At 41.9% G+C, this 12,441-nt stretch overlaps 1 long non-coding RNA gene across 1 annotated transcript; it reads right to left on the bottom strand.

The window, feature by feature from the left end:
• Positions 1-5,681: 5,681 nt before the first annotated feature.
• Positions 5,682-9,685, bottom strand: LOC120765430 (uncharacterized). Its single transcript, XR_005704421.2, has 3 exons — positions 9,512-9,685; positions 8,464-8,580; positions 5,682-6,099 (listed from the first exon to the last, which is right to left on the bottom strand). It is a non-coding gene; the product is annotated as an uncharacterized LOC120765430 (long non-coding RNA).
• Between the last annotated feature and the right edge of the window lie 2,756 nt (positions 9,686-12,441).

Here is a 12,441-nt window from a genome sequence, read left to right as displayed (position 1 = left end):
ATGAATCCTAACAATAACAAACAAACAAACAACGCGGAAAACCATGTTCTCTTCTGTCATGGCATTTACAAACACAGCAAGGGGAAAAGTATTTATTTTTTAAGATGATACATGCATAGTTACTGCCATCTCAGCTCCTATTGCATCATCAGTTTAGCAGCTTTCTTCACAGTTATTAGAATCAGCAATAGAATCCTCAAGCTCAAATGAACTCACACTTTAAGCCTGAGAGTGCTTGGAAATTTAAACACATACTTACAGTTAAACACATGCTTATGACTTGTCACATTGCCACATTCATCACTTCTGTAAGCAGGTGTGCCTTCATTAAAATAAAATGGATTTGCTCTCAACGGTGGATTTGAAGCTGCTGTTATGAGTTTTCATATCAGCATTGATTTCTAGCTCAAGTTGTTTTATCAAGAGTGAGTGGTAAAAGCATATGCCAGCTGAGTGGGCGTGGACAAAAAAGTATAAGAAAGTAAGCAGAAAGATGTGATTTTTTGGATGTACATGCCATGGTGACAGGGAAATGAGACCAAAGCTGAAAAGACCTTGCTAACATCTCCGTATCTTGTAGATACTAGAGTAGACTGAACCTAAGTTTGTCAGCAGACACAGGAAGATATAGAAGGAGATACATCTTTCAGGCTAGAGGCCATGGATCATTTTCTTTTATTTTCATAAATCAAGACAGAAAACTCTAACTTTACCACAAGTTTGGAATGATGTTGAATTCTCATCTGTGATTAAAAACCAGAGCAGGATCTGCTGAACAACATCCAACTCGGTTCTGATTGCTTTTGCATATTCTGGTCTTGAATCCAATAAAAAACTCATGCAGCATCACTTGTTTATACTATTCATTTAAATGTCATGTAACTATCCCAAGGTTATGTGTAACACTGTCTGATAAGCGTCCAGGTAACCCTAATTCATCATACAAAGGTAATCAGTCATATTAACAGATCTGTGTTTGTTGCTCCAAAAAGATATTTCCATGCCCACTGTCTGTAGTCTTTTAGTAAACTACTCATGTTCTATCTCTTCTCGATAGTATCAAAATGTTTATTTTACATATATATATATGTCAATGTTATCTGCATTCAAATGTCAGCTTGACAGGATATGGGCCAGAGCACATTAAATCAAGTAGAAAAAGACTAAGGTGATGTCTCAGTTTTCCCAAGTGGGAAATAGTCACATTTTAGTATTTTCTGGGATAGTGCACCCAAGGTAACGTATTAGTGGCGGTGTAATACTAATGCTAGCAATTACTGAGAAATGCTTATTATACAGTGCTATGCTAAGGCAGTATTGCAATGTAGATGTCACTGGCTTCTCCACAGAACTGGAAATAAATAAATTACAGCATTTGCTCAAGTTCAGCATTCAAGTTTTCTACTAAGTTATGAAGATTTTTTTTTCTTTAAAGCCAAGCTGTTTTTTTCTATTGCTATTGATACATGATTCTTCTGTCCAGGACGTAAAAAATATTGAAAGCTTTTAACACTGTTAATGTCTTTGTGCCTTTTTCCAATGTAAGTCCTTTTTCATACACTTGTGTTATGGACTGAGTGAGAGATTTGAACAAGCCCTGCCTTAGGCTCAGATTTTTCACTGCAGCTTCACTTAGCTCTACCTGCACCCAAATCATTCTGGCTCACAATTTCTCAAGAATGGCAGATAGGGTCTGTTATAAAATGGGTTATTTATTAAAGAGACAGGAGATTAACAGGAAAAAGGTCTTAAACAGTTATGTACCACACAGGATTAAACAAAACTACTAATATATTAAATAAAACTGTGTACAACATAAAGGTACCTATATAACAGCTAGAAAAGAAATAATATAGATTAGGAGTCAATATAATTTACCACAAAATTGATGATGGGGTACACAGAGACCTTTCACTCAACCCTCAAGAGAATAACTTACGACAGGCATCCCAAACCTTGAGGAGAGATCCCCACAAATTTCCAGGGAATGTGCAGAATATGTCTGCTTTGTGAAAGTATGGCGTAGCTTTTATAGCCTGTAAAGTGAAGTATCTGTCAATCAGAAATTCAAGCTCGTTCTCCCTACAATCTTGCTTTCAAGGCAAGATGTCTGTTGTCAGCTGGGAACGTCACCTCCATGGTGCCGAAATAACTTGCTACAGGACAAGCTGTCCTGATCGAGTTATTTCAGCAATTAGCAAACGCATATGAGGGGGAAGATGCCCTGAGCTCCTGCATTAGCTGATAGGTAACAGATAGGGCCTGCTAGGGCAGGGGGGCATCCCACCACAACTTGTTAAAACATGGTGTCATTACGGAGATACCAGCTACAAATCAACAGATAAGATTTCAAATGAGAGTCTTTTCTGGGGTGAACAGATTGATGGCTCCATGCACACTAGATAAAAGCAGTTCTACAGATACACAATGTAAGATTTGCCAGTTATTAAAATTATTTTATCTAAATATTACAGGATTCATCCATGCCATTCTCCCTCTCAGAAGCCTCAATGCCTCTTTTCTGGTTTTGGGCCTTACAAAACAAACATTTAAGCCTTTAGTAACTTCATGCATACGAGTGACAATCAGGTCCCCGTGTGAGTGCTGCCTGGCACCTGCCACGGATGACTATTATTTTAGGATGTGCTGTGGGTTAATGCTGGTCAACATGTCAGCCCCACACAGCAACTTAATCACTCCCCCACTGTCAGACAAGGAGAGAATGGGAAGAACAAAAGCAAGAAAATTCAGAAGGCTGAGATAAAAATAGTTTTAAATGGGAAGGAACAAGGAAGAAGAAAGAAAACAACATTAAACAGGAACAAAACAAAAGGCAATGACGCAAAGAAGTCACTTACCTCCCACACTGATACTGACACCTGGTTAGTGCCCAAGCAATGGCTGCATTCAAAGAAAACCCCAAGCCCTCTCCACTCATGATATTCTATGGCATGGGATATCCCTTTGGTCAGTTTGGGTCAGCTGTCCTGGTTACATCCTCTCCCAGTATTTCATACTCCCCCAGCCTTCTTTTTGCTGAGGCACACTTGGGAAAAGACAAAGCCCCAATGCCATACAAGCCATGCCACAACACTGTGCCATCACCGTGGCTTTAGTCACAAAGCCAAAACAGAGCAGCATCTGGGAGAAAATTAACTCCATCCCAGCCAGGCCCTGTATAGTGTTTATCTTTGTGTTTGGGCTCCCTGTATTCAATCCTTAGCAAGTACAAGACTTGACCCAGCATTCAGATAATGCAGAGAAGAGATGCACTGGCTGCAAGGATAACACACTAGAGCAGCTTCTTATTGGAGGATCAAAGGAGAGTGAACATATAAATACATTTTCTACTTCCTTAACCAGGTTTTTATGGGCATATATCCTCCCTCTGAGATTTACTTTTTCAGCAGCTAAACCAGGCAAATATTTTGACTACTTGATACTCAAGATCATGGTTTTGCAGTTTTCCTCACATTTCCAGTTTTCTCTTAGGAGAAAGGAATGCCAGCCTTCCATGAAACATGAAATCCACAAACGGGCAGTAAAACTTCCAGGCTGGAAAGAACACAATGGTTTGAAACAAGCAAGCAAAGTGCTACCAGCAGTCTTCATCTTGATAGAAGCCTTCTCATGGCGGCTATTGTTTAAAGGCTGTCTCATCAGACACCACCATTAACTATGAAAGACAAAGACGAGGCAAGGACTGGAGTGATTCAGAGGCCCTGCCTCACTCCACATGGTGCTCTCCAGAAAATGTGAGGAATTGCTCTGCCTGTTCCATGCTTACTGCTTCCATGGACTTTAAAGCACAAAACTCTACAAAAAGCTTCAGTTCTGTTAATTCATGGGTTTTACACTTAAACTGTTGTACTGTACAATTGTGTGTTGTACAACACACACCTAAAATGTTGTACTGAAAACTGGTATTTATATGAGTTACCCTAAACTATTGCGGGCACCTAAGTACCACATAGACACTTGCTCCTTCCCCACCCCCCAAAACAGTTTTAGGGGGAAAAATAAAAGGAAAGAGCCAAAAGAGCTAATTTTTGGAAACCCGCAAAAAATTCATGGCTCAAGGCAAGAACAATTTAACAGGTGATGGAAAAGTGGAAGAAGATAGAGAGTAAAAAACCAAGAGCTCATGATACAAGGACAATCACTATCCACCTCCCATGCTAGACTGATGCCCCATCAGTTCTCAAACAACAGACAGCTGATCTACCTAACTCCACTTTCTCCTCTCTTTTATTGCTGAACATGACACTGCAGGGCATGGAAAATCTCTCTGGTCAGATTTGTGTCCTCTCCCTACCTCTCACACACTCCAATCTGTTCACTGGGGGGTAAAAATGAGCAGAGAATGCTTTCATGCTGCACAAATGCTGTTCAGCAGTACCTGAAATGTGGGTCTGTTATCAGCACCACAGGAGTTGTTATGGTGGAAATGACCTTCATCCCAGTCAGACCTAGTACAAGGGCTTCAGATCAGTAACTGGCAGACAGTCCTAACTCTGACCTATCTGGCAAAACCATGAGTCCTTTCCGTCTGGCCTTTGGCATGCCACTTTTACGTTACTTTGGCTTTTCACTATTACGTTACATTGTCAGAAGAGAGACAAGTGCCTCTCTATCTTCCTTGATGGCTGCAAGACAAATTGCTTTTGCAATGAACAGAGGTAAATTGCTTGAAATTAATTTTTCTAATATACCCTGGTCCAGCTTTCCTGGACAGTATTTCCATTTGTAATGGAAGCTCTCTATAGGAATTTACCTCTCGTGTAGTCATGTCCAGCATCTACATCTTAATAAAACTGTAAAATTAGATTGCCTTCCTGTCTTCAGTTCACTGATCACAGCTATGACAAATAGGTTTAACTGGTACTGTTGAGTTCTATCCAAAAGCTTCTAAGTAATTTGTACTTGATGGGAATTATTTCACTGTCACTGAAATAGTAATTTCAGTGAGGGTGACAGTGGGACAAATCCTTTGAAGTCACTGGAGTTGCAGTTGATCACATCAGGCTTAGAGCAACCTCCAGTGTTTACTGGAACTAGTAAAGCCTCAGTAGCTCTGGGCAGTGGGATGGCTCGGGGGCTTGGGTTGCTATCTATCTCCTTGTAAAGTGACAGTTGCCATGGTATCAGAGCACCTCTGGAAAGACAGCTTGTTCCTGCAGGCCTACCAACAGCATCCAGCCTAAATGAGCTCTTAAGAGTACTGTCATGCCAGGGCGGATCAACAGCATGCACGCATTGGCTCAAAAAGAAAATGAGCTAATTTGGTTAATTTGAACTTGGGTTCCCTGGAAGCTGTGATTTTGAACTTCCTGAAATTGCAGAAGACCATGAACCTGGTTCCTTGTTTGCTGTGCAAGCCCGGCTGTATTTAAAAAAAAAAAAAAATAAATTAGCTGGACTGGAGGCTGTATTTAAGAATGACAATGATCACAACTGCTCTCTTTTGAGCAGTACACATTCAGGTGCATGCTAAAAACACAGGCACAGCACTGGATGCCTTTGGAGGTGTAGGCACAGGATGGTTTATCGAAGAACCTCTGAGCAGGCTCGCTCAGGCATGACCTGAAAAGCAGTCCTCAGACCTGCCAAGCCAGCTGCAGCCTAGGCATGGATACATACCTGGAGCAGCTCACGAGGAAAAACTCGGGTGCCTACACACTTGGATAGGTCTGTGTACAAACTGGACATACACGAGTCTGCCACACAGTGGGGCTACACACAGGGGCTGAACAGCTGAAGAACAGCTTGTCAGAAAACGTGCTGAATCGAAACAAGCTGACCATGAGCCAGATGTGTGGCCCTGAGGGGAAAAAAAGGCCAGTGGTATCCTGGGTTGCTTTAGGAAGAGCCCAGTAAGTCAAGCCATGAAGTCTTTTCTCTCTGCTCAGCACTGGTGATGCACACGCAGATGCTGGGTCCGGGTCTGGGCCACACTGAACATCCTGGAGTGAGTCTGATGACAGACCACAAACACGGAGCACTGGAGCACCTTCTGCACAAAGAGAGGCTGGGAGAGCTGGAACTGCTCCACCTGAAGAAGAGAAGTCTCAGGAGGGTCTTATAAATGTGTATAGACACCTGACAGAAGAGAATAAAGAAGACTGAGTCAGACTCTTCCCAGTAATACCCAGTGAATGAAGAGGAGGCAGCAGGCACAAATCAAACCAAGACGTTCCATTTAACCACAAGGAAAAAAAAAAATACTGTGAGGGTGATCAAACACAAGAGCAGCTTTTCCCGAGAGGATGGCAGTCTCTGCCCCTAGAGATATTCAAACCAAACAGACACAGCACTGAGCAGCCTGCTGTACCTGAGTCTGCTATAAATACCCACTAGCCCCAGTGGCTAAAGTTCTGTTGCCCTCATGGATTCCATGCTCCCACTTAGTTTCCAGGCACCTAAACTCTTCCATGTTAAATGATTTAACAATTCTGTCCTGACTGCCAGCCTGAGGAAAAAAAGGGTGATACGAGCTAATTTTCCAAAAATTATAGAGAAAAGGGAAAATGCTGGTTAATATCACATTTACCCAAATCTCTGAGTGAAATTTTAGAATGGAATGAAATTAAAATTATTCCAGCATTTCCAAAAGTTAAGAAAATACCTGTACAGCATACAAAACTAAGTGTAGCACAGTTATACCATGTCCCATGATCAGAGATGCAGGAAGTTGGATATACTTTCTGAAAGGAAGGTTTGCAACAGAAAAATTGAGCAGTAGCTGAAGAAAATTTTCATTTTTCAGCATTACAAGAAAAAGAATCTCTTGCAAATCTGAAGACTGTGGAAAACGTTACAGCAGTAGTGAAGAACTTGTAGTGAAGGAAAAAAGGCAGAATTTCATCTAAATTTACCTAACACATTTCAATTAACCAAAACTAATGAACATATTTTCCCTGCTGAGAGTAGGGAATTACTAGTTAGTACACTTAATTTCATTTTCAGTGGGTACAGGTTAATCTTTAAAGAAAGTTTAATAAGTTTAACAAAAGACATCTTGTGAAACATCTCCGAGACAAACATCTACAAAGATTGTTTTTCTCTGTTGAGGAAGCATCATTTCAGCATGATGCGTGCTCAATTTTCAGCACTTGCAGACTTGCCAGTATTTTACCTTAGAGCTTGTTTATACATGCACTTTCCTCCAGGCACCACCCAATCCCTCATAAACAATGGAAAAAAGATGAAAGTCTGCCTGTTTTCATCTACTCAGTTTGCCAGCTCAATTTAAATCATTCTGCAGGAGGGAAACCTTAAACAACAACAAAATTGGGAACACCTGAGTTTTGGTCAGCTTTGAATCTACTCCAAGAGCTTCTAAAGAAACTGTGCTTTCAAGTCCAAGTATCACCCTCATGACTGAAGGTAAAATGAGATATTTCTTGTTTGCATCTGTGAATGGATCACTTAGGGTAACATTATAAAAAATGTAACCAGAGCTCCAGCAAAAGAAGGACACAGATCTGTTGAAGCAGGTCCAGAGGAAGGCCACAAATATGATCAGAGGGATGGAACACCACTCCTACAAGGATGTGTTGAGAGAGCTGGACTTACTCAGCCTGGAAAAGAGAAGGCTCTGGAGAGATTTTAAAGAAGTTTTTCAGGGTGTAAAGGAGCTCTAGAAGAAAGCTGCAGGGGGACTTCTTACAAGGGCTTCTAGTGGCAGGACAAGGGGGAATGGCTTCAAACTGAAAGACAGTAGATTTAGGTAAGGCATTAGAAAGAAATTCTTTCCTGAGAGGATGGGGAGGCACAGAAAGAGATTCCCCAGAGAAGCTGTAGATACCCCATCCCTGGAAGTGTTCAAGGCCAGGCTGGATGGAGCTCCAAGCAACCTTGGTCTAGTGGAAGGTGTCCCTGCCCATGGCAATGAGTCTGAAAGGATCTTTAAGGTCCCTTCTAACACAAACCATTCTATGATTCCAATATTTACTCTGGTGAGCACTGTTAGTGTAGCCAAGAAAATTCTCCCTCTGGGAAAGACTATAAGATTAGGCCCCATATTTCTGTAATTGGTAGTTTGCACTTTTAAAAATGTTGACCTTGATTATCATTATTAAGAAGCTGGCCTTACTTGCTTATTCAGGCATTGTTTGCTGTTGAGCACATAGTCACACATTCAACAGCTTTCTCACACACACACAAATATATATATATATATATATATATTCCTTCCTTTCTTTTATTTCCAGATGGTTTTTCATGCTCTGGCCTTCAGGACTCTGCAGGATTAGGAATACATTTTATAAACACTGCTACATCTCTGTGCTGTGCTTAAGTAAGCCTTGGTACTGAAGCATTCAGGCACTTACTATGGGAAACAAGCTGGAAAGACATACTAAAAGAGCCTTAAATTGCATTCAGCAGAGAAAGAGTATGCTCTACTGGCTTATCAGAAAGGAAGCAGGAACAATAGCAGTTTGGGGAACAGCAGGGAAATACCTGTAAATCATCCCAGAAGAATTAGGAGAGGGCTTTTCCCAGAAGACGAGGAGGTGGATAGCCCAGCTGAAGTGCCTCTACACCAATTCATGCAGCACAGGTAACAAGCCAGATGAGCTGGAAAACATGGTGGAATTAGAAAACTATAACCTAATTGCTGTCACAGAAAGATGGGACATGAGTTATATGGCTGGATACACTGCAGCTGAGGGCTACAAGCTTTTCAGAAGAGACAGCCTGGGAAGGAGGGGTGGGGGTGTTGTGCTCCATGTTAAGGAAAAGTCAGATTGATACAGGAAGCATCATGCCCACAAGCTCTAATCCAGATGGAGGACTTCAACCACCTGGTCATCTGCTGGGAAATTAATACAGCAAGCAACCCAAGACATTCCCGGAGAGTGTAGGGGACAACTTCCTGGTATAGGTATTAGACAAACTAACCAGAGGTGAGACATTACCTGGACCTGGTACTCACCAAGGCAGTGGGTGAGCACATCAAAGAAGTTAATATCAGAGGCAGCCTTGGCTGTAACAACCACCCTGGCTGAGTTCATGATCTCAAGGAGTTTGGGCCTGGCAAGGAGCAAAATCAAGACCCTGAACTTTGCAAGAGTGGAATTCTAGCTGTCGGAAAAAATTGGTGAGTGAGCTCCCCCAGGTAACTTTCCTTAAGAATAGAGGGACTGATCAGAGCTCTCTTAGGGAACAAGAGATCTTTATCCCAGTGTGTAGGAAATCATGGAAGGCAGGCTGGAAACTGGCATGGCTGCGCGAGTATCTGCTCATCAAACTGAGGAGTAAGAAAGAAACGTACAGCCTGTGGAAGCAGTGACAGGTAACGTGAGGAGAGTGCTGGGGAATAATTTTAATGTGTAGGGATGGTGTCAGAAAAATCAAGGCAAAGCTGGAACAGGACTTGGCAAGAGATGTGAAGAACAACACAAAGGGATTTTATAAGAACATAGGTCAAAAAAGAAATGCCAAGTAGAGTGTATCCAGCCTGGTGAGAAGGGTGAACTGATGGTAACTGGAAGGCTGAGCTACTCACCGACTTCTTTGCCTCAGTCTTCACTGGCAGCCAGGCTTCCCACTTCTCTCAAGTCCCTGGTCCTTTCTGTGGATGTCGAAGGAGCAAAGTCCTTTACCCTGCAAGCAAAGAACAGGTCTGGAATTTCTTCGTGAAGCTGAACAGCCACAGGTCTAAGGGATCTGGTGAGATGCACTTCCTGGTCCTGAGGAAAGTGGTTGATGTTGCCAAGCCATTCTCCATCATATTTGAAAAGTCCTGGCAGACTGGTGAAGAGACTGGAATAAGGGAAGCATCACTTCCATTTTCAAAAATGGGAGAAAGGAAGATCTGTGGAACTATAGACCAGTGCGCCTCACATGTTTGGGAAGATTATGGAGTAAATCTTCCTTGTAGATGTACTGAGGCACAGAAAAGACAAGGAAGTGATCTGAGGCAGCCAGCAAATTTTACTGAAAGCAAATCATGCCTGACCAACGTGGTGGTATTCTGTGAGGCACTGAGCAACGATTGAGAGGGAAGACCAACAGGTGTGTCCTATCTTCTTCCGTCCCTAATGATGTCATTACCTCCAAACTGGGAAGACATGGATTTGATGGATGTACTATTCAGTGAATTAGGAATTTTCTGGATGGACACAGCCAGAGAGTTGTGGTCAATGGCTCTATGTCCAGGTGGAGGCCAGTGAGGAGTGGTTCAGAGAGAGATCTGGGGACTGGTGCTCTTCTGTATCTTCACCAATGACACTAACAGTGACACTGAGTGTTCCCTCAGCAGGTTTGCAGATGACACAAAGCTGAGCAGTGCAGTTGACACAACAGAAGGAAGGGATGCCATCCAGAGGGACCTGGACAAGCTTAACCAGTCGGCCCATGGGAGTATCATTAGGTTCAACGAGTCCCAGTGTGAAGTGCTGCCCCTGGGTCAGGACAGTCCCAGATAGGCGTGCAGACTGGGAGAACTCCTTGAGAGCAGCCCTGTGGAGAAGGGCCTGGGGGTTCTCTTAGATGAAAAGCCAGACATGACCCAGCAGTGTGTGCTTACAGCCCAGAATCCAGTCATGTCCTGGGCTGCACCATAAGGAGGGTGGCCAGCAGAGCAAGGGAGGGGATTCTGCCACTTAATTCTGCCCTCGTGAGATCCCACCTGGAGTGCTGCGTGAGCTCAGAAAAGACACATGCCTGTTGGAGCAGAGTCAGAGGAGAGCCATGAAGATGATCAGACAGCTGGAGCACTTCTCCTGTGAAGACAACCTGAAAGACCTGGACTTGTTCATCCTGGAGAAAGGGCTCTGGGGAAACCTCATTGTAGTCTTCCAGTACCTTAAGGGGGCTTATAACAACGAGGGAGAGAGACTTTTTTAATGGGCAGATAGTGACAGGACAAGGGGCAATCATTTTAAACTGAAAGAGGGCATGTTTAGATTAGCTATTAGGAAGAAATGCCTTACTGTAAGAGTAGTGGTGCTACCAACTGTACTACTTGGACACAAAGTGCTCATTTTATATCTTGGCAGATGTTAAGAATTGGAAGGAGATTTTTGCTTCGTCTTCATCATCATTTTTAAACCTATGATTGTTAAAGTCCATTAATTTTTCAGAAAAGAAACTAACCCGAAGAGGAATACTTTCTCTGTACCTCTGTAAGTAGTTGAGATTGTGGAGGTGGAAGTCTCAGTCTCATAAAACTATTCTATTGTCTTCTTTCCATAGACTTCTTCATAGCAACTTGTATTCAGACGGTGCTCAATGCCATTAACACCCAAAGCCTTGTGCAAATCAGTGTTCCTTGCTGAACCATAATAGGTTACATTTCCAGTTAGAAAGCTAAGCAGGAAAAAAATTACATGCCCCAGCTAGGAAAACTTCCTTTTCCTTTGCAACGGCCGATGCATCAGAAAAAGCTAAATGATACAGATGATCAAAAGATATTAAGAATGTTAAGTTCTCCCCTTCTGTCACAATGCCTAGGAAAATGATAGAGCAAAAATGCTAAGAAATTACGGAAATTGGGGAAAATCACAGCCTAATCACATTCTAATTATATCTGGAGGTATAGTTATACCTGGAAGCTGAAAAATACTTTTCCCTAAAAGCATCTTTGTTCTAAAAGCTTTCCAAAAAGCTTTGAGAAGCACAGGGCACAACACATAGCCAGCCTTTTACAGATTATACATTTACAAGAAAGAAAAATCCATCTTTTGGAAAAAACAATGGAATTACAGTTTCTGGACAAAATATGAACCTGTTATAGGTAAACCACTTGCACCAGCTGTGAAGCAATATAGGTATTTCCATTAAGGAAATTGCATTTCCATTGCAAGTCATTGTAGGAAAGCACTTTCCACCACTTCAGTGACACTCAGAGATCACCAAAACTCTAAAGGAATAACTTCTACCTGCAACCAAACCTGATGTAAGTTTAAGAGGCCAGAATACAAAAGGACTCATAGCTAAGCTATAAATATTTAATATATAAATCCAGTTCCTGGGGGTTCAAACAGCTATACAAGCACTTCCTAAACTTCAGATGCATCTTTTGACTTCCAGCTTGCATTTAAAGCATGCCTTTCTGTTTTTCTTACTTCAAACCATGGTGAAGATAAAACAAACAGATTTTGGCTTCTTTTAACCTTCTTTTAACCTCCAACTATTCTCAATATTTGCAGCATATTATCTAGGAATCTCTGAACTGCAGGAAGTTACAGGAATGACTAAGTGACTGGATTGAAAAACTATCAAAGAATCAAATAATTTCAACACATGGGACAGAATAAAAACATTTAAAATGGATTCTTTTGTGCTAATACTGTTATTGACATCATATCAAGACTGATATAAATTCCTAAATCACGTTACACGAGACTGTAAAGCATCTAGGCGACTTAAAAAAGACTGTGCCTTGATTCAAGCTATGTAGAGATGGCTTTCTACATTAACCTGATTTAAGAA

The sequence above is a fragment of the Hirundo rustica genome, chromosome Z (assembly GCF_015227805.2).
Source record: "Hirundo rustica isolate bHirRus1 chromosome Z, bHirRus1.pri.v3, whole genome shotgun sequence".
Taxonomy (NCBI): Eukaryota; Metazoa; Chordata; class Aves; order Passeriformes; family Hirundinidae; genus Hirundo; species Hirundo rustica.
Note: the sequence above shows the minus strand (reverse complement) of the source record. Positions and strands in the feature narration are given on the sequence as shown.